The sequence below is a fragment of the Lissotriton vulgaris genome, chromosome 3_1, assembly GCF_964263255.1.
Source record: "Lissotriton vulgaris chromosome 3_1, aLisVul1.2, whole genome shotgun sequence".
Lineage (NCBI taxonomy): Eukaryota > Metazoa > Chordata > Amphibia > Caudata > Salamandridae > Lissotriton > Lissotriton vulgaris.
Window position 1 is genome coordinate 1,648,956,520 of NC_141689.1, and position 19,700 is coordinate 1,648,976,219.

Sequence of the window (19,700 nt, forward strand, 5' to 3'; positions counted from 1 at the left end):
TCAGGAGCAAAGGGCGCCCCCATTGCTACTCCTGAGGTCTGCATATAGAATTTGTCTCTAAATATGAAGAAGTTTTTGGTCATCGCTATGCGTAATAGGGCAACAATGAACTCAGTTGGTACTTGAATTGGTGCAGGGCGTTGATTCAGGCAACGTGAAATGACCATTACTGCCTCATCTTGGGGAATCGATGTGTAGAGGGATACTACATCACATGTGGCAAGGCGTTGTTTAGATGAATCAAAAGTAGAATTCTCAATAATGTTAATGGTGTGCATCGTATCGCGAAGATATGCAGGAGTGCCTTCAGCCAATGGTTTAAGGAAGAAATCAATATATTTCCCAAGTGGCTCAAGCATGGAGCCGCACCCCGACACAATGGGGCGACCTGGGGGAGCTATCATAGATTTATGAATCTTAGGCAAAGTGTAAATAGTTGCCAGGCGTGGACACTTTTTGTTCAAGAAGCTAAATTCTAGTTCCGATAAGAAACCTTGTTCCAGACCTGCTTTAGTAAGCTCCAGAATTTCATTGGCGATAATCTTAGAAGGATCTGATCTCAGGAGCTGATAGCTTGTTCCATCATTCAGTTGTCTCATGATTTCAGACTCATAGGCGGTGACGTCCTGTACCACAATGGCCCCGCCCTTGTCGGCAGGCTTGATGATTAATTGTTCATTCTTGGCAAGTGATTGCAGGGCCATTTTCTCTTTCTTGCTGGTGTTGTATTTGATGAATGGTTTGGTTTCCAATAGTCGTTGCACATCTCTAATGACAATGGATTCATAGGCAAGAATCTTATGTGACATCGTGCTGTTGAATGGAACAAATGTGGAGGGTGGTCTTAGTCCCGTAACCGATGATGGTGTTGAAGGTTCAGAGTTGCGGAAGAAATATCTTAGCCTAATCTTCCGAAAAAATTGAAAAAGTTCACTACGAGTCAAGAATGCGTCGGGATTATTCGTAGGGACATAGGATAGTCCTTTGCCCAGTACCTTGATCTCATCATCATTCAAAGCTAGACTGGATATATTGACGACAGGGCTATCCGTCAAAGGTGGAGCACCTCCGAGGAGTCTGAGTTTGGGGTAACCGTCATAGCTAGTTACCATCTGTAGGTTTTGTTGCGTGTCACTCGTTCTCCGTGTTGGGGTTCTGCCTGAAATTGGACCTGTTTTTGTGGTTGGCCACGACCTCCATTCCAAGTGTTGTTGCCCTGCTGTGACCCACGTTGTTGGCCGCGCTGCCAGTTGTTGCTTCTGCCGCGTGGTGGTCGCCATGTCCATTGGCGTTGCCCTAAAAAAGGGTTGAATTGATGTTGTTGATATGATGCGTAGTCAGGATAGAATGGCTGGAAGCTTGGACCAGGTTGTTCCTGTTCACCCTCGGAGCTGAAGGAGGAGTCTGAGAATGTTTGGTAGTTTCTCCTTCCTCTATACCCACCACGTCCTCGATTGGTGAATCTGCCTTGCTGGTCTTGGCGATAATAGTCCTCCTGTAAGTAGGGGTATGTTTTTTTCTTGTCATACAGTCTGATATCTCTCGCCAATTTCTCAAGTTTCCGATTCTGTGTTGTTAGATCAAAATCCTTGAGGGTGGCCTCAAGATTGGTCAAAGTTTCTTTGGCACTAGCAAAGTTGGCGTCCGCCGCTATTTCCGCTTTTAAGGTCTTAATTTCAGCGGTGATTATCTGGATCTGGTCTGTAGCAGTTTCCACGCCAAGGACCATCCAGTGACGGGAACAGTTATTTGCCACGTGGCTGAACCCCTCTCTGAATTTTGGTACCTCGACGAAAATTGCCGGTTCTATCTTGATTTGCAGCCCAACGGGGATTATATTCTCTTTAAGATACTTGGTTAGAAGATGCCCATGCCACCGGGTACGGACCAGCTTCTTCTCCAATCTTTCCAACCTGGTGATTTTGTCTTTTAGTGTAAAGTCAATCGTGGAAATGTCGGATGAAATGAATCTATTTGTTGAATCTTCAAGAAGTTTGTCTATGTAGTCTTCAGAAAAAGATAGAAGTTCCCTTTCTACCATGATGTGCAAAAGTCCAAGTTAATTAAACATAAGTAAAAAACCTCGCAGACCAGTGTCTGCACGAAGTGGAATATAAGTAGGGGGTTGTACCCAACTAATGTCACTGGGACCTGGGTGATCAATGCATTAAGAAAGAAGAGTCCCAGTAATCAAAGGACGATTTACAGTGCAGAAACTATAATAAACCAATCACAAAAAGAAATCTATTCTCACTGTTTTAATCACAATGTGAATGGTTATGACAAATATATAACGTATATTAACATGTGAAATATAGTTCATGAAGTGCCCCAAAGGTACTAGAAGAGCAAGGGAGGGGGGAGTGTTCTAGTGAGGAAATAGTGGAGGAAGGAAGAAGGAAGTTTGTTGTGACAATTAAATCAGTCAATTGGCGTTACTCGTCCATGTTACACAATATGTGTAGGAATGAGGACCGCAAAGTTCAAATTGTTATTTCAAAAGAACAGCATACTCCAACAAGTTCAATAAATGAAAGGTCAGGGCGTGGAGTTGGTGATAAGGGTGGTTGTCGACGTTTCGACCCTCTATTGCGCAGGTAGACTTATTATCCTTGCTGTAGGGTCTTCATCAGGACAGGGGAAGGGGGACACACCTATTCAATGTAAAATATATGAATTAAAATTTGGAAACGAATCCCTAACTAGTTTCAAAAAAGGAAAGCACATCAGTGTTTGCATGAGATCGTAAGGAATGAAAGCATTCTTGCGACATAGACTAGAGCTGAATGAATTCATAAGCCACACATATTGATGTCCGTGACTTTACTTAACTCAATACGTATTAGATTCACCTTAGACAAATGAAAAAGTATGCACTGACTAGATTTTCTATGGAGGAAAGACGGAGTGCTGCCAGTCCGAAACTACAGCAGCCGGACAAATAAACAACCAAGGACTCAAGAGTTTAACTAACAATTAATCCGTATCAGTATGGAAAACTCACCATAAAGTAGCATAAAATTAGATCGTGGTGCCATGTGATGGCTAAATCCAATTAGATCGTCGTTGTAGTGAAAGAGCTGTTGATAGCCAAAAAACGGCAGATCATTAAACACTTGCCCATGTACATTAAATTGACGTATACTATACTAGAATACTCGAAAAACAATGGGGCTTACCACGAGTTATTAACGTGACGACCCCAAAGTGTGCGTGATCTGCTGACCCAGTAGTATTATCGAGGCTGAGGAATGTAAATACAAAAGACCCCGAAATTAGCAGGCGGGAAGATGGTAATAGTACCACCACATATTGAAAACATTATCCAGCGAGTGGAACTCACCAAAGGAACAAGGTCCTGTAGCGATCGTGGGGGGGTCGGGCTGGTGCACAAAGGTGCTACGTGAGTAATTCTAAAAATATAATTAAAGGACCAGAGTCTCAGTAAATGGGCGAGTGGCATATGCAGTGCCCATAAAAATAAATTGAAACGGACGGTGGGACTCACCGGGTGGCAACGATCGGAAGTCGATCTTGCGTGGTCCGGATCAGTCGGAAAAAATGCTTCGTGACGTCAACTGCAATGACAGAGCGGGAGATAATGTAACAGACTGCCCATAGCGGTGTACTTATCTCGCAAGGATCAACAGTCTGAACGGGGCGCTTACCGGGTTGGAGTCAGCCCTATCCCGCAACGAGCATGGATCGCAATGGCGATGCTTCGTTCCGGGTTTAGGTTTATCCCCATGACAACGGAGTCACGTGGTGCGGAGCACCCAAGTGGATATAGTAAAAAGACTACAGGAAGATGGGAAAGATCACCTCTAAATGTTATAACGGTGTGTAGTATCTTGAAAACATTGCCAATGTACGCTAATAAGGGGATTATGTGGAATGATTACAATCTCATAATTAAAAGATGTAAAAACACATAATTGACATAGAAGATACATATAACACTTTTGAGAGAACAATTGGACGGTAGTATCTTGAAATCATTGCCAATGCACGCTAGTGATGGGATTATTTGGAGAGATTATAGTCTCATAATTTAAACATTCACAAAATGTAAAAACATAATTGACATAGATGATACGTATAAACACTTGTGAGAGAACAATTGAACGGTGACAGTACATATATATATGTGGATTTTATAGCGTACCTCTTTGTATGGGTGCAGAGTGCCAACCGAAATCATGTGGCACTGGAGAATAGAGAGTATGGCAATGGATGCAATGAAGTTGGATGTAACAGGGCGTGGCGTACCTCTCACATGAGGGTAAAGGCCACAGGTCAATTGTCGGAGATGTTTAATAATAACAATACTATAAGCAAGGTGCAAATTGCACGGCGTACCTCTCCCATGAGGGTAAAAGCCATCCAGAGTCACATGCTACAGAACATTAGATAGAGTTACATGTATTATATACCATATAGAGCTGCATGTCATTACACTCCGGTAAGTGATAAGGTTGCCAGTTGTGAAAAAGAACTATCTTGTTCATTGTGATGTTGAAGTGGATGGTGAGGTTTGACTCCATTGAGAATGGGCTCAATGAACAAGATAGTTCTTTTTCACAACTGGCAACCTTATCACTTACCGGAGTGTAATGACATGCAGCTCTATATGGTATATAATACATGTAACTCTATCTAATGTTCTGTAGCATGTGACTCTGGATGGCTTTTACCCTCATGGGAGAGGTACGCCGTGCAATTTGCACCTTGCTTATAGTATTGTTATTATTAAACATCTCCGACAATTGACCTGTGGCCTTTACCCTCATGTGAGAGGTACGCCACGCCCTGTTACATCCAACTTCATTGCATCCATTGCCATACTCTCTATTCTCCAGTGCCACATGATTTCGGTTGGCACTCTGCACCCATACAAAGAGGTACGCTATAAAATCCACATATATATATGTACTGTCACCGTTCAATTGTTCTCTCACAAGTGTTTATACGTATCATCTATGTCAATATGTTTTTACATTTTGTGAATGTTTAAATTATGAGACTATAATCTCTCCACATAATCCCATCACTAGCGTGCATTGGCAATGATTTCAAGATACTACCGTCCAATTGTTCTCTCAAAAGTGTTATATGTATCTTCTATGTCAATTATGTGTTTTTACATCTTTTAATTATGAGATTGTAATCATTCCACATAATCCCCTTATTAGCGTACATTGGCAATGTTTTCAAGATACTACACACCGTTATAACATTTAGAGGTGATCTTTCCCATCTTCCTGTAGTCTTTTTACTATATCCACTTGGGTGCTCCGCACCACGTGACTCCGTTGTCATGGGGATAAACCTAAACCCGGAACGAAGCATCGCCATTGCGATCCATGCTCGTTGCGGGATAGGACTGACTCCAACCCGGTAAGCGCCCCGTTCAGACTGTTGATCCTTGCGAGATAAGTACACAGCTATGGGCAGTCTGTTACATTATCTCCCGCTCTGTCATTGCAGTTGACGTCACGAAGCATTTTTTCCGACTGATCCGGACCACGCAAGATCGACTTCCGATCGTTGCCACCCGGTGAGTCCCACCGTCCGTTTCAATTTATTTTTATGGGCACTGCATATGCCACTCGCCCATTTACTGAGACTCTGGTCCTTTAATTATATTTTTAGAATTACTCACGTAGCACCTTTGTGCACCAGCCCGACCCCCCCACGATCGCTACAGGACCTTGTTCCTTTGGTGAGTTCCACTCGCTGGATAATGTTTTCAATATGTGGTGGTACTATTACCATCTTCCCGCCTGCTAATTTCGGGGTCTTTTGTATTTACATTCCTCAGCCTCGATAATACTACTGGGTCAGCAGATCACGCACACTTTGGGGTCGTCACGTTAATAACTCGTGGTAAGCCCCATTGTTTTTCGAGTATTCTAGTATAGTATACGTCAATTTAATGTACATGGGCAAGTGTTTAATGATCTGCCGTTTTTTGGCTATCAACAGCTCTTTCACTACAACGACGATCTAATTGGATTTAGCCATCACATGGCACCACGATCTAATTTTATGCTACTTTATGGTGAGTTTTCCATACTGATACGGATTAATTGTTAGTTAAACTCTTGAGTCCTTGGTTGTTTATTTGTCCGGCTGCTGTAGTTTCGGACTGGCAGCACTCCGTCTTTCCTCCATAGAAAATCTAGTCAGTGCATACTTTTTCATTTGTCTAAGGTGAATCTAATACGTATTGAGTTAAGTAAAGTCACGGACATCAATATGTGTGGCTTATGAATTCATTCAGCTCTAGTCTATGTCGCAAGAATGCTTTCATTCCTTACGATCTCATGCAAACACTGATGTGCTTTCCTTTTTTGAAACTAGTTAGGGATTCGTTTCCAAATTTTAATTCATATATTTTACATTGAATAGGTGTGTCCCCCTTCCCCCGTCCTGATGAAGACCCTACAGCAAGGATAATAAGTCTACCTGCGCAATAGAGGGTTGAAACGTCGACAACCACCCTTATCACCAACTCCACGCCCTGACCTTTCATTTTTTGAACTTGTTGGAGTATGCTGTTCTTTTGAAATAACAATTTGAACTTTGCGGTCCTCATTCCTACACATATTGTGTAACATGGGCGAGTAACGCCAATTGACTGATTTAATTGTCACAACAAACTTCCTTCTTCCTTCCTCCACTATTTCCTCACTAGAACACTCCCCCCTCCCTTGCTCTTCTAGTACCTTTGGGGCACTTCATGAACTATATTTCACATGTTAATATACGTTATATATTTGTCATAACCATTCACATTGTGATTAAAACAGTGTGAATAGATTTCTTTTTGTGATTGGTTTATTATAGTTTCTGCACTGTAAATCGTCCTTTGATTACTGGGACTCTTCTTTCTTAATGCATTGATCACCCAGGTCCCAGTGACATTAGTTGGGTACAACCCCCTACTTATATTCCACTTCGTGCAGACACTGGTCTGCGAGGTTTTTTACTTATGTTCAATTAACTTGGACTTTTGCACATCATGGTAGAAAGGGAACTTCTATCTTTTTCTGAAGACTACATAGACAAACTTCTTGAAGATTCAACAAATAGATTCATTTCATCCGACATTTCCACGATTGACTTTACACTAAAAGACAAAATCACCAGGTTGGAAAGATTGGAGAAGAAGCTGGTCCGTACCCGGTGGCATGGGCATCTTCTAACCAAGTATCTTAAAGAGAATATAATCCCCGTTGGGCTGCAAATCAAGATAGAACCGGCAATTTTCGTCGAGGTACCAAAATTCAGAGAGGGGTTCAGCCACGTGGCAAATAACTGTTCCCGTCACTGGATGGTCCTTGGCGTGGAAACTGCTACAGACCAGATCCAGATAATCACCGCTGAAATTAAGACCTTAAAAGCGGAAATAGCGGCGGACGCCAACTTTGCTAGTGCCAAAGAAACTTTGACCAATCTTGAGGCCACCCTCAAGGATTTTGATCTAACAACACAGAATCGGAAACTTGAGAAATTGGCGAGAGATATCAGACTGTATGACAAGAAAAAAACATACCCCTACTTACAGGAGGACTATTATCGCCAAGACCAGCAAGGCAGATTCACCAATCGAGGACGTGGTGGGTATAGAGGAAGGAGAAACTACCAAACATTCTCAGACTCCTCCTTCAGCTCCGAGGGTGAACAGGAACAACCTGGTTCAAGCTTCCAGCCATTCTATCCTGACTACGCATCATATCAACAACATCAATTCAACCCTTTTTTAGGGCAACGCCAATGGACATGGCGACCACCACGCGGCAGAAGCAACAACTGGCAGCGCGGCCAACAACGTGGGTCACAGCAGGGCAACAACACTTGGAATGGAGGTCGTGGCCAACCACAAAAACAGGTCCAATTTCAGGCAGAACCCCAACACGGAGAACGAGTGACACGCAACAAAACCTACAGATGGTAACTAGCTATGACGGTTACCCCAAACTCAGACTCCTCGGAGGTGCTCCACCTTTGACGGATAGCCCTGTCGTCAATATATCCAGTCTAGCTTTGAATGATGATGAGATCAAGGTACTGGGCAAAGGACTATCCTATGTCCCTACGAATAATCCCGACGCATTCTTGACTCGTAGTGAACTTTTTCAATTTTTTCGGAAGATTAGGCTAAGATATTTCTTCCGCAACTCTGAACCTTCAACACCATCATCGGTTACGGGACTAAGACCACCCTCCACATTTGTTCCATTCAACAGCACGATGTCACATAAGATTCTTGCCTATGAATCCATTGTCATTAGAGATGTGCAACGACTATTGGAAACCAAACCATTCATCAAATACAACACCAGCAAGAAAGAGAAAATGGCCCTGCAATCACTTGCCAAGAATGAACAATTAATCATCAAGCCTGCCGACAAGGGCGGGGCCATTGTGGTACAGGACGTCACCGCCTATGAGTCTGAAATCATGAGACAACTGAATGATGGAACAAGCTATCAGCTCCTGAGATCAGATCCTTCTAAGATTATAGCCAATGAAATTCTGGAGCTTACTAAAGCAGGTCTGGAACAAGGTTTCTTATCGGAACTAGAATTTAGCTTCTTGAACAAAAAGTGTCCACGCCTGGCAACTATTTACACTTTGCCTAAGATTCATAAATCTATGATAGCTCCCCCAGGTCGCCCCATTGTGTCGGGGTGCGGCTCCATGCTTGAGCCACTTGGGAAATATATTGATTTCTTCCTTAAACCATTGGCTGAAGGCACTCCTGCATATCTTCGCGATACGATGCACACCATTAACATTATTGAGAATTCTACTTTTGATTCATCTAAACAACGCCTTGCCACATGTGATGTAGTATCCCTCTACACATCGATTCCCCAAGATGAGGCATTAATGGTCATTTCACGTTGCCTGAATCAACGCCCTGCACCAATTCAAGTACCAACTGAGTTCATTGTTGCCCTATTACGCATAGCGATGACCAAAAACTTCTTCATATTTAGAGACAAATTCTATATGCAGACCTCAGGAGTAGCAATGGGGGCGCCCTTTGCTCCTGATGTGGCCATTCTCTATATGGCGGCCTTTGAACAGGATACCATTCTTAGTCCAGTCAACCCATTCAGAGACCAGTTGGGTCTCTGGATGCGTTACATAGACGACATCCTGCTAATTTGGAACGGAGATTTGAATGGACTGATGTTGTTCTTTGGTTGGTTGAATAACCAATCTGGACATCTTAAATTCACGATTGAATCAGACAGTCACAAAATCAACTTCCTCGATCTCACCATCTATGAATGTTCGGGGCATCTGCTAACAACACTTTATCGAAAGCCCACTGAGAGGAATTCTCTGCTACATTATAACAGTCACCACCCCAGAGCCCTACGAGATAATTTACCGTTTGGACAATTCCTGCGGATTCGCAGGAATTGTTCCAACAAGGATCACTACTTCACCGAATCCGAAGAACTAAAACAACGACTTTTGAGTAGGGGATATCCTAAACTACTACTCAAGCGAGCCAGGAAAAGAGCTTGGTTCTACCCCCAAGACGAGTTGCTCACTCCGAAAACTGACAGGGGAGATCATCAAGAAAGGATTGTATGCGTGACTACCTTCAGCACACAGAGTAACAAAATTAAACGTATCATTAATCGCCATTGGGAATTGAGCTCAGATGATATCCAACAACCAAACCCGCCACTACACGCTTTCAAAAAAGCACGGAGTGTGAAGGATCATGTGGTTTGCTCCCTGTTGAAGACCAGAGATGACCCCACGGTTGCAACACTTTGGAACTTACCGGCCATAGTGGGCCATTTCAGATGTGGTCAGTGCAAGGCATGCGACAGTGTCATCCAAACCAAGGAATTTACGTACCGTGATCAAAGAGTTTCACTGAAAACACATACTAACTGTAACTCATCGAACATTATATATGCCATCCTTTGCCCATGCTTGCTGATATATGTTGGTCAGACACAGCAGAAGGCGAAGGCCAGAATTCTTCAACATATGAGCAGGATCAGGTGCTCAACACCAGGTGCACCCCTAGTCGAACATTTTTCAACAGCCGGCCACACACCGGAGAGTCTGAAGTGGGTAATTCTAGAGAAAGCCACCTTAGGACCCCGGGGTGGTAATATTGCGAATATCTTGAATATACGGGAGTTGAAGTGGATGGTGAGGTTTGACTCCATTGAGAATGGGCTCAATGAACAAGATAGTTCTTTTTCACAACTGGCAACCTTATCACTTACCGGAGTGTAATGACATGCAGCTCTATATGGTATATAATACATGTAACTCTATCTAATGTTCTGTAGCATGTGACTCTGGATGGCTTTTACCCTCATGGGAGAGGTACGCCGTGCAATTTGCACCTTGCTTATAGTATTGTTATTATTAAACATCTCCGACAATTGACCTGTGGCCTTTACCCTCATGTGAGAGGTACGCCACGCCCTGTTACATCCAACTTCATTGCATCCATTGCCATACTCTCTATTCTCCAGTGCCACATGATTTCGGTTGGCACTCTGCACCCATACAAAGAGGTACGCTATAAAATCCACATATATATATGTACTGTCACCGTTCAATTGTTCTCTCACAAGTGTTTATACGTATCATCTATGTCAATTATGTTTTTACATTTTGTGAATGTTTAAATTATGAGACTATAATCTCTCCACATAATCCCATCACTAGCGTGCATTGGCAATGATTTCAAGATACTACCGTCCAATTGTTCTCTCAAAAGTGTTATATGTATCTTCTATGTCAATTATGTGTTTTTACATCTTTTAATTATGAGATTGTAATCATTCCACATAATCCCCTTATTAGCGTACATTGGCAATGTTTTCAAGATACTACACACCGTTATAACATTTAGAGGTGATCTTTCCCATCTTCCTGTAGTCTTTTTACTATATCCACTTGGGTGCTCCGCACCACGTGACTCCGTTGTCATGGGGATAAACCTAAACCCGGAACGAAGCATCGCCATTGCGATCCATGCTCGTTGCGGGATAGGACTGACTCCAACCCGGTAAGCGCCCCGTTCAGACTGTTGATCCTTGCGAGATAAGTACACCGCTACGGGCAGTCTGTTACATTATCTCCCGCTCTGTCATTGCAGTTGACGTCACAAAGCATTTTTTCCGACTGATCCGGATCACGCAAGATCGACTTCCGATCGTTGCCACCCGGTGAGTCCCACCGTCCGTTTCAATTTATTTTTATGGGCACTGCATATGCCACTCGCCCATTTACTGAGACTCTGGTCCTTTAATTATATTTTTAGAATTACTCACGTAGCACCTTTGTGCACCAGCCCGACCCCCCCACGATCGCTACAGGACCTTGTTCCTTTGGTGAGTTCCACTCGCTGGATAATGTTTTCAATATGTGGTGGTACTATTACCATCTTCCCGCCTGCTAATTTCGGGGTCTTTTGTATTTACATTCCTCAGCCTCGATAATACTACTGGGTCAGCAGATCACGCACACTTTGGGGTCGTCACGTTAATAACTCGTGGTAAGCCCCATTGTTTTTCGAGTATTCTAGTATAGTATACGTCAATTTAATGTACATGGGCAAGTGTTTAATGATCTGCCGTTTTTTGGCTATCAACAGCTCTTTCACTACAACGACGATCTAATTGGATTTAGCCATCACATGGCACCACGATCTAATTTTATGCTACTTTATGGTGAGTTTTCCATACTGATACGGATTAATTGTTAGTTAAACTCTTGAGTCCTTGGTTGTTTATTTGTCCGGCTGCTGTAGTTTCGGACTGGCAGCACTCCGTCTTTCCTCCATAGAAAATCTAGTCAGTGCATACTTTTTCATTTGTCTAAGGTGAATCTAATACGTATTGAGTTAAGTAAAGTCACGGACATCAATATGTGTGGCTTATGAATTCATTCAGCTCTAGTCTATGTCGCAAGAATGCTTTCATTCCTTACGATCTCATGCAAACACTGATGTGCTTTCCTTTTTTGAAACTAGTTAGGGATTCGTTTCCAAATTTTAATTCATATATTTTACATTGAATAGGTGTGTCCCCCTTCCCCCGTCCCGATGAAGACCCTACAGCAAGGATAATAAGTCTACCTGCGCAATAGAGGGTCGAAACGTCGACAACCACCCTTATCACCAACTCCACGCCCTGACCTTTCATTTATTGAACTTGTTGGAGTATGCTGTTCTTTTGAAATAACAATTTGAACTTTGCGGTCCTCATTCCTACACATATTGTGTAACATGGACGAGTAACGCCAATTGACTGATTTAATTGTCACAACAAACTTCCTTCTTCCTTCCTCCACTATTTCCTCACTAGAACACTCCCCCCTCCCTTGCTCTTCTAGTACCTTTGGGGCACTTCATGAACTATATTTCACATGTTAATATACGTTATATATTTGTCATAACCATTCACATTGTGATTAAAACAGTGTGAATAGATTTCGTTTTGTGATTGGTTTATTATAGTTTCTGCACTGTAAATCGTCCTTTGATTACTGGGACTCTTCTTTCTTAATCCATGGATTGAAGTGGCAGTCTCCTCAGAACCCACCTTGCGTGTATCTTCTGGGATAACTGTGCTTGGCTGCAGCTAATAAATCTGGCTTTCCACGCTCAACAGAGTGTCTCATGTCTCTGTTCGACAAGGCAGGTGAACTCGGGGATTTAAGGCGTGCCCTGCGCCGCCAGGCCCATAAGGCCCGGTTCTCCAACTGGCGCCCAATGTGGGGCGGCTTCAGTGGTAGCGGTTCAGCCCGAGGGTCATGAAAAGCCTCGCAAGAAAATTCCAGAGGATTCGCGAGCCACGTTAAGCGACCCCTGTATGTCGAAGTGGACTGAAGGTCTTTTGCAGAGTGGCTACTCCTTTCCGACGGCTGCTGACGACTGCTGCCCTGACTGCTGCCCTGCCTTGGACCCTCTGGTGATGACTGGTATCGCAAGACGTTAGAGGGACCTCTGTTGGCGTGAGAAGACCATTTAGATAAGTATTCGTGGGTAGCGCCCACTTCTTTGTTTTGTTTTTGACTTTTGTTATCCGACTATTGCAATAGCCGAAGCCAAGGGGTGAGTACATTTGTACCGTGTTCTTTGCTTTCACTCCTTGAAATTGGTAAATGGACCAGTGTGCTTGAAAATGCCTGGTCTGAGCGGGTTTAGGAAACTTTGTTGTTTTGGCTGTACTAGGGATTCCCGACTCGAGGACTCATGTCCGATTCCTCCGTTTGGAACTCCCACTTATGAGCTCTATTCTTAACATCGTGTTGGGCCCATTGCCTTTAATAAGGCATGGATCCGATACATGAAGAAAGATGGTGTTTTACGGTGGCCACTAAATGGTAGCTTCGAGTCGGATATCTTAGATAATTTAGAAGCAATTTTGTTTAAAAGAAAAGCCCGGCCGGCAATGTTTGACTCTTTCCGCCTCTGGCATAAGGAAGCCAAACAGATAGAAATTACGCAGGCAAAAAGAGATAGAAAAGCAAAAGATATGACGATCATACAGGCTGCTCAGCAATTCAAGGATAATGAGACTGAGCGAGCAATTGAAGTTTTAGACAGACAACATCATATGGCAATAGATATATGCTACCCTGTGTTGCCTACTTCTCCATGGAGTAAAGACCCTGACGAAGATCCCTTAATGTCTCATTTATTAGGATTGCCTCCGCCTTATGTACCAGGAGCTAATGCGCCCGTATTATTGCCACCTGTCCAGCAACCTGTTGTTCAGTCAGGTACTCCAGCTCCTCCACAATTGCCTCTTCCTGCATTGCCACCTGCACCTCCTTTGCCACCAACTTCTGTACCTCAGTCTCCTTAATCTTCAGGTTCTCTTGTGACAGCTAGTTCTTCTCTTCCTTTGCTTAATACTGCATCTCCGGTTTTACTGGCTGCTTCTTCCCCGACTCGTAGTAGGTTGGTTGATACTGTTTCTGGTCTCTTCTCTCCTCTTTTTGGATCTTTTAATAGGACTCCTGCCTTTTCTCGAAGGCAATCCCGTAGTCAAATTCCAGAATCTGCCGAACGAGTTGCATTGGACTCGCTTGCTCACCAATGGATTTGAGTGGTCTGCTGTATAGTGTACCTGATATTCTGAGTACCTTTCTCCAGTGGAATGCGCCCACGCAGAGATACATTTCTAATAATATGTATGATGCTCTTGTCAAAGGATGGGAGGATATGGAGTTGGATTTGACTCCTCAGGGTCTGTTAGATATACAGGACAGGTTTGATAAAGGACTCATTGTGGGTCCTGAAGCTGAGGATGCTATAAAGACACTTGTTACTTTTAGGTCTTTATATTCTTCTCAAACTACTCTTGAGCCTGATCCTGCAGTTAGACAGAAAATGAAAAATTATCCTATGAGAGAAGTTCCTCCAGTCTGGAGAGAAGCGGTTCCGCAAGCGGGCGCTGTTCATGGTGTTCCTGCTCATTTCTAGCGTATATGGGCACCTATCCCTTGGAAACGAGCTGAAGTTTTAGCACTTAAGCAGTCTTTACCGGACCCTCGTAAAAATCCTGCTGGCTATTATAAGGAGCTGTCCCAGACTGTTGATGCATATATCATGAACTTGGCCGATATTGATATGCTGATGATAATGTGGTTCCGCAAGCATTGTGGGCTTGGATTTGTAGAGAGGACCACGACCAAGCTTTAGGTAGTAATTGGGCCGCTATAGCTGCTGCGGATGCAGCACAAGTGGGTGGTGCTAAGCCAGATGATTTGATTGCACAGTTGCTTGGTAGGATCATTGCTTCAATGAAGACAATGACGCCTGCCTTACGCGTTAACTGGGATAAGTTAGCTGCGTGTAAGCAGAAGAAAGATGAGAGTGTCTCCGATTTCTTTACTCGTTTTGTGGAGACATTTATCGATCACAGTGGTCAGGATATGAGTACTGAGGGTGGACAGCGATTATTTGTGGATACATTTGTATTTAATTTACTTCCTGAATTGTCTCATAAGTTGAAAGACTCCGAAAGTTCCTGGGCTGTTTCTTTGTCTGCACAGATATTTGCCACTGCCCAGTATTACGAGAATAGGGACAAAGAAAAGAAAGATAAGATGGAGAAGAAGACTAAGGAATAAAAAACGAAGGTTGGTCTTTAGCAGGCTTATCCCCCTCGCTCTGGTCAGCATCAGTTTCAGCAGCCTCCCCAGCCTCAAAGGTTGTTGCAGAAACCTGAGCATTTTGTTCCACGGCCTTTGCTTAGTCCTAATCAGTGTGCCTATTGTAAAGAGGAAGGTAATTTTAAGAATAGCTGTCCGGTTTTATTACAGCGTAATGGTGGATTTCCAGGGTCGCGAGGCCGTGGTGGTTTTCAATCAGCACCTAGAGGTAGAGGGCGAGGTGCGTTGCCTCAGGGACAGCGTTCCTTTCCCCCTCAGAATTATTTGAATTATTTTGATCAGCAAAATACTCAGTCTGCAATATATTATAATGACGATTATTATGTTGAGGGTGACGTCCAGGATTTTCATTCTAGTTAGGACAGCCATGGACAAAGTAAGGGAGTCGTATCAGTTCCAGTGGATCAAAATGGGCCTTATGTTGAAGTTGTTGCATTGGTTGTTGCAGAGCCATTTCTTTTGGATTCTGGTGCAAGAGAAGTTCTATCATTCATTCCAAACTCCCTGGGGCACCTTTGTCTGGCTTAACGAACGTTTCTGTAGGATTTTCTGGCACCCCAGTTGCTAACCCGGTTTCTTGTCCTTTGCTTCTTTTGATTGGTCCTTACGATTTGGAAGCTCCGCTTATTTTAATGACTGGTTGCGGAGAAAACCTGTTGGGTTTGTATTTGTTGAAACGTCTTCATGCAACTTTGTATTGTTCCCCCTCTGGTGTGCATCTTACCTTGGGTGAGAAATTGGTTTCCCCTACATATCTATCTAAAGATCGGTTTCCGCCTGAATTGCAATCTCTCCCTGCTACGCTTTGGGCTACAGGTCCGAATGATGTTGGTCTGCTACAGATTCCACCTTACGTGGTTACTAATAAACCTGATGTTAAATTGCCACGTATTCATGAGTACAAGATTTCTAATGATGGTGAACAAGCTCTGTTGGCCATTATCTATGATCTGGTACAGAAGGGTGTAGTGGAAGACACGAGAGGTAATGTTTGCAATAGTCCTGTCCTGCCTGTTCTTAAATGCACTGACCCTTCTCAGCCTCCTGTATATCGTTTTGTGATCGATCTTTGGGAGGTCAACAAGATTGTTGTCTCCCAGTTTCCTGTTGTCCCAGATATTACTGCCTTACTTACTATGATATCCGCTTCAACGGCATGGTTTTCGGTTATCGACCTTAAGAATGCTTTCTTTAGCATTCCTATTGCTGAGGAAAGTAGGGATATGTTTGGTTTCTCTCTCGGAGGTCGGAGTTTCCGGATCAAGCTTGCACCTCAAGGCTATTGTGAAAGTCTCTCCATTTACAGTCAGGCTTTGAAATCCCAGCTTGATGCTTTCATTTTGCCCCAGGTGTCACTCTGATTCAGTATGTTGACTATTTGTTGGTTGCTGCTGATTCGGAAGATGTCTGTAAGGATGTGGCTGTTTCTTTGTTGGGTCATTTGTCTGATTTGCATCATAAGGTGTCCCCCTCTAAGTTGCAATATTGCCGCCAAGAGGTTACCTATTTAGGTCATCTCTTGTCGAAGGAGGGAAGACGGTTGACCCCAGAATGAATTCAAGCAATTGCACAAATGTCTGTGCCATCCACACAAAGGGAGGTGCGTGCCTTTCTGGGCATTACCTCTTATTGTAGACAGTGGATCCAGAATTTTTCTCTGTTGGCACTCACGTTGAAATATACACCACAACCTCTCCCTTGGACTGACGAATGTCAAAAGAGTTTTCTCTGATTTACGCACTGCTTTGTGTTCTGCCCCTGTGTAAGGTACTCCAGATTACAGTAAGCCTTTCACACTCTACGTTCATGAAAGAGAAGGTTGCCCGTTGTCAGTTTTAACGCAGCAATTTGGAGACAAGCAACGGCCATGTGCCTATTTTTTGGCTACGTTGGATCCAGTAGCGAAGGCATTGCCTAGTTGTCTCAGAGCTACAGCAGTGATAGCAATCTCTATCCGTCAATCTGCTGGATTGGTATTAGATAACACTCTTGTTGTCATGGTACCACATGCAGTAGATACTCTTTTGAATAGAACGAAGACACAACACCTCACGAATGATCGCTTGTCTGGATATGAGCTGACGCTCTTGGCCAGCCATTTACACATCAAGAGGTGTAATACTTTGAATCCAGCAACACTGTTGCCCATTCCGGACGAGAAAGGCATTCAAGAACAGCATGATTGTTTTCTCCGAACTGAGGAGGAGACAAAAGGCAGAATAGATCTAAAAGACACACCACTTGTGGACCCGGATGGGATCCCCTGGGTGGATGGGTCTTGTTTCAAACTTCCAAATGGTGAAATGACTGCAGCTTATGCTGTTACCACCTTGTATAAGGTAGTGGAGACAGCACGTATTGCACAGAATTCAGCCCAAGCAGCTGATTTAATTGCCCTGACGAGAGCGTGCGTGTTGGCTAAGGGAAAGAGAGTGAATGCTTACACTGATAGCCAATATGCCTTTGGTGTGGCTCATACCTTTGGTCGCTTGTGGAAGGAAAGAGGATTCTTTACTTTCCATAGGACTAAAATACAGCATGGTCAGTTGGTGACTGACCTTCTCGAATCACTTGCTCTGCCTACACAAATAGCAATAATCAAGTGTAGGTCTCATAAGAAGATTACTGATGATGTGGGTCGCGGGAATGCTTTTGCAGATGAAGTAGCGTAGGAAACAGCGAGAGATGTTACAAGTCGCATGTGTGTTGTGGGCCCTGCAAGATGGGTGAAGTGTGAGAATGATTCAAGAAGAGGCTACTGAGAAAGAATTGAGTAAGTGGAGAGAAAGTACAGGAATGTTGGCATTGACTGGGTGTTGGACGGAATTGTCAGAACATCAGCGTTGGCTGTTACCAGACGCCTATGTACTACCTGTAGTTACTATGGCGCATGGTCCAGCTCACATCAGTGCAAAAGGCATATGTAAAATGTTGGCTCCAGTATGTCAGAATGAAGGAATTCCTAAATCTGTAGAAAATGTGGTGAAGCATTGCATCGTTTGTTTAATGCATAACCCAGGAAAGGGAACCCCAACTCCAGCAGGTCATTTTGCTCCCCCTACGTACCCTTTCAAGGTATTACAAATCGATTATATTCATATGGATCGTTGTAATAACCTTAAGTATGTTCTGGGGGTGGTGTGTGCCTTTTCCAGATGGATAGAGGCCTACCCCCTAAAGGACAATACTGCTTTGTCTACTGCCAAAGTTCTTTTGAAGGAGTTTTTCCCGAGGTTTGGTTTGCCGCGCATTGTCTGAAGTGACAATGGGAGTGAATTATGCAGAAAGTGTGTACAGGTCTTGGTATTAGGCAGAAATTCCATGCGGCAAGCCACTCTCAGTCAGCAGGTTTGGTAGAGTGCTATAATGGCACTCTCAAGCTCAAATTGGCAAAGATTCAGGCCAGCACGGGTTTTGCTTGGCCTGATGCCTTATCATTGGCCCTTTTTTCCACGAGAACTACTGTTCATTCTCGTTTAGTTCTTAGTCCGTATGAGGTCGTTTTTGGGCGCCCAGCCAATGTCTGGGGAGACCCTCGACCTAAAAAGTAATCTGATATCTCATACCCAATGCTGATTGACTACTTGCATGACTTCACCACTAAATTACGTGTTCTTCATCAACAGGTTCAAAACTCTTTGCCGGAGGCCTCTGTGGACCCAGGTCACTCCGCCCAACCCGGAGACTGGGTCTGCTTGAAGAATTTCCAGCGGAAAAAGAGTTTGGAACCTCGTTGGGGCCCACCGCTGCAAGTTTTATTGACAACACGTACAGCAGTAAAGGTCGTCGGGAAAAGAACTGGGTCCACGGCGTGCACTGTAAGAGGGTACCTTTGCCTCTACCTTTTGATTAATGGGTTCGTAAGGGCATGAGTGATAGTGAAGTCGAAAGAGTCCCTCGATTTGTACCTTTCAGTAGTGCACGTCTGGATCAAACGAACTCTGAGAAAGAAGACAATGACGTGTTGCAAGAAGCTGTACCATCACATCTGCGATTGAACACGGCCAAACCAGAAACTTTGTTTAACGAGCAAACGATCCCTATTAAGACTCGGTATAATTTGCGACCAAGAATAGCAAAGGACCATTGAATTTTCTTTTTCTGATTACGTTTTTTTTTTGAGAGACATTCTTTTTCCACTATCCATCAAGTTGCAGGGTCACAGTAGGAGTCTTAAGCTGTGACCTGAGTAGTGACATAGGTCTGCAGGACTTGCAGTGTCATGGAACGGCTAAAAATCAGAGCTAAGTGATCTAGGAAGATTGCCGTGAGCAACGCTTTAGAGTATGGATACAAAAGTGGAAATTCATGACCAAAATTTGAAGATGAAAAGTAAAATTAAGAAATCATTGGTTAGTCCTTGTGGCATAATATTATGTGTTTTAGTATGTTCATGTATTTTATTAGCGTGTGTAAGTTGGGTTTTTTATACTATGCAGCCATTACCTATTCCAACTTCTGTCTCTTTATCTCTCTTTACTACTGTCTCTCCACATCGGTTTCATACACTCCCAGAA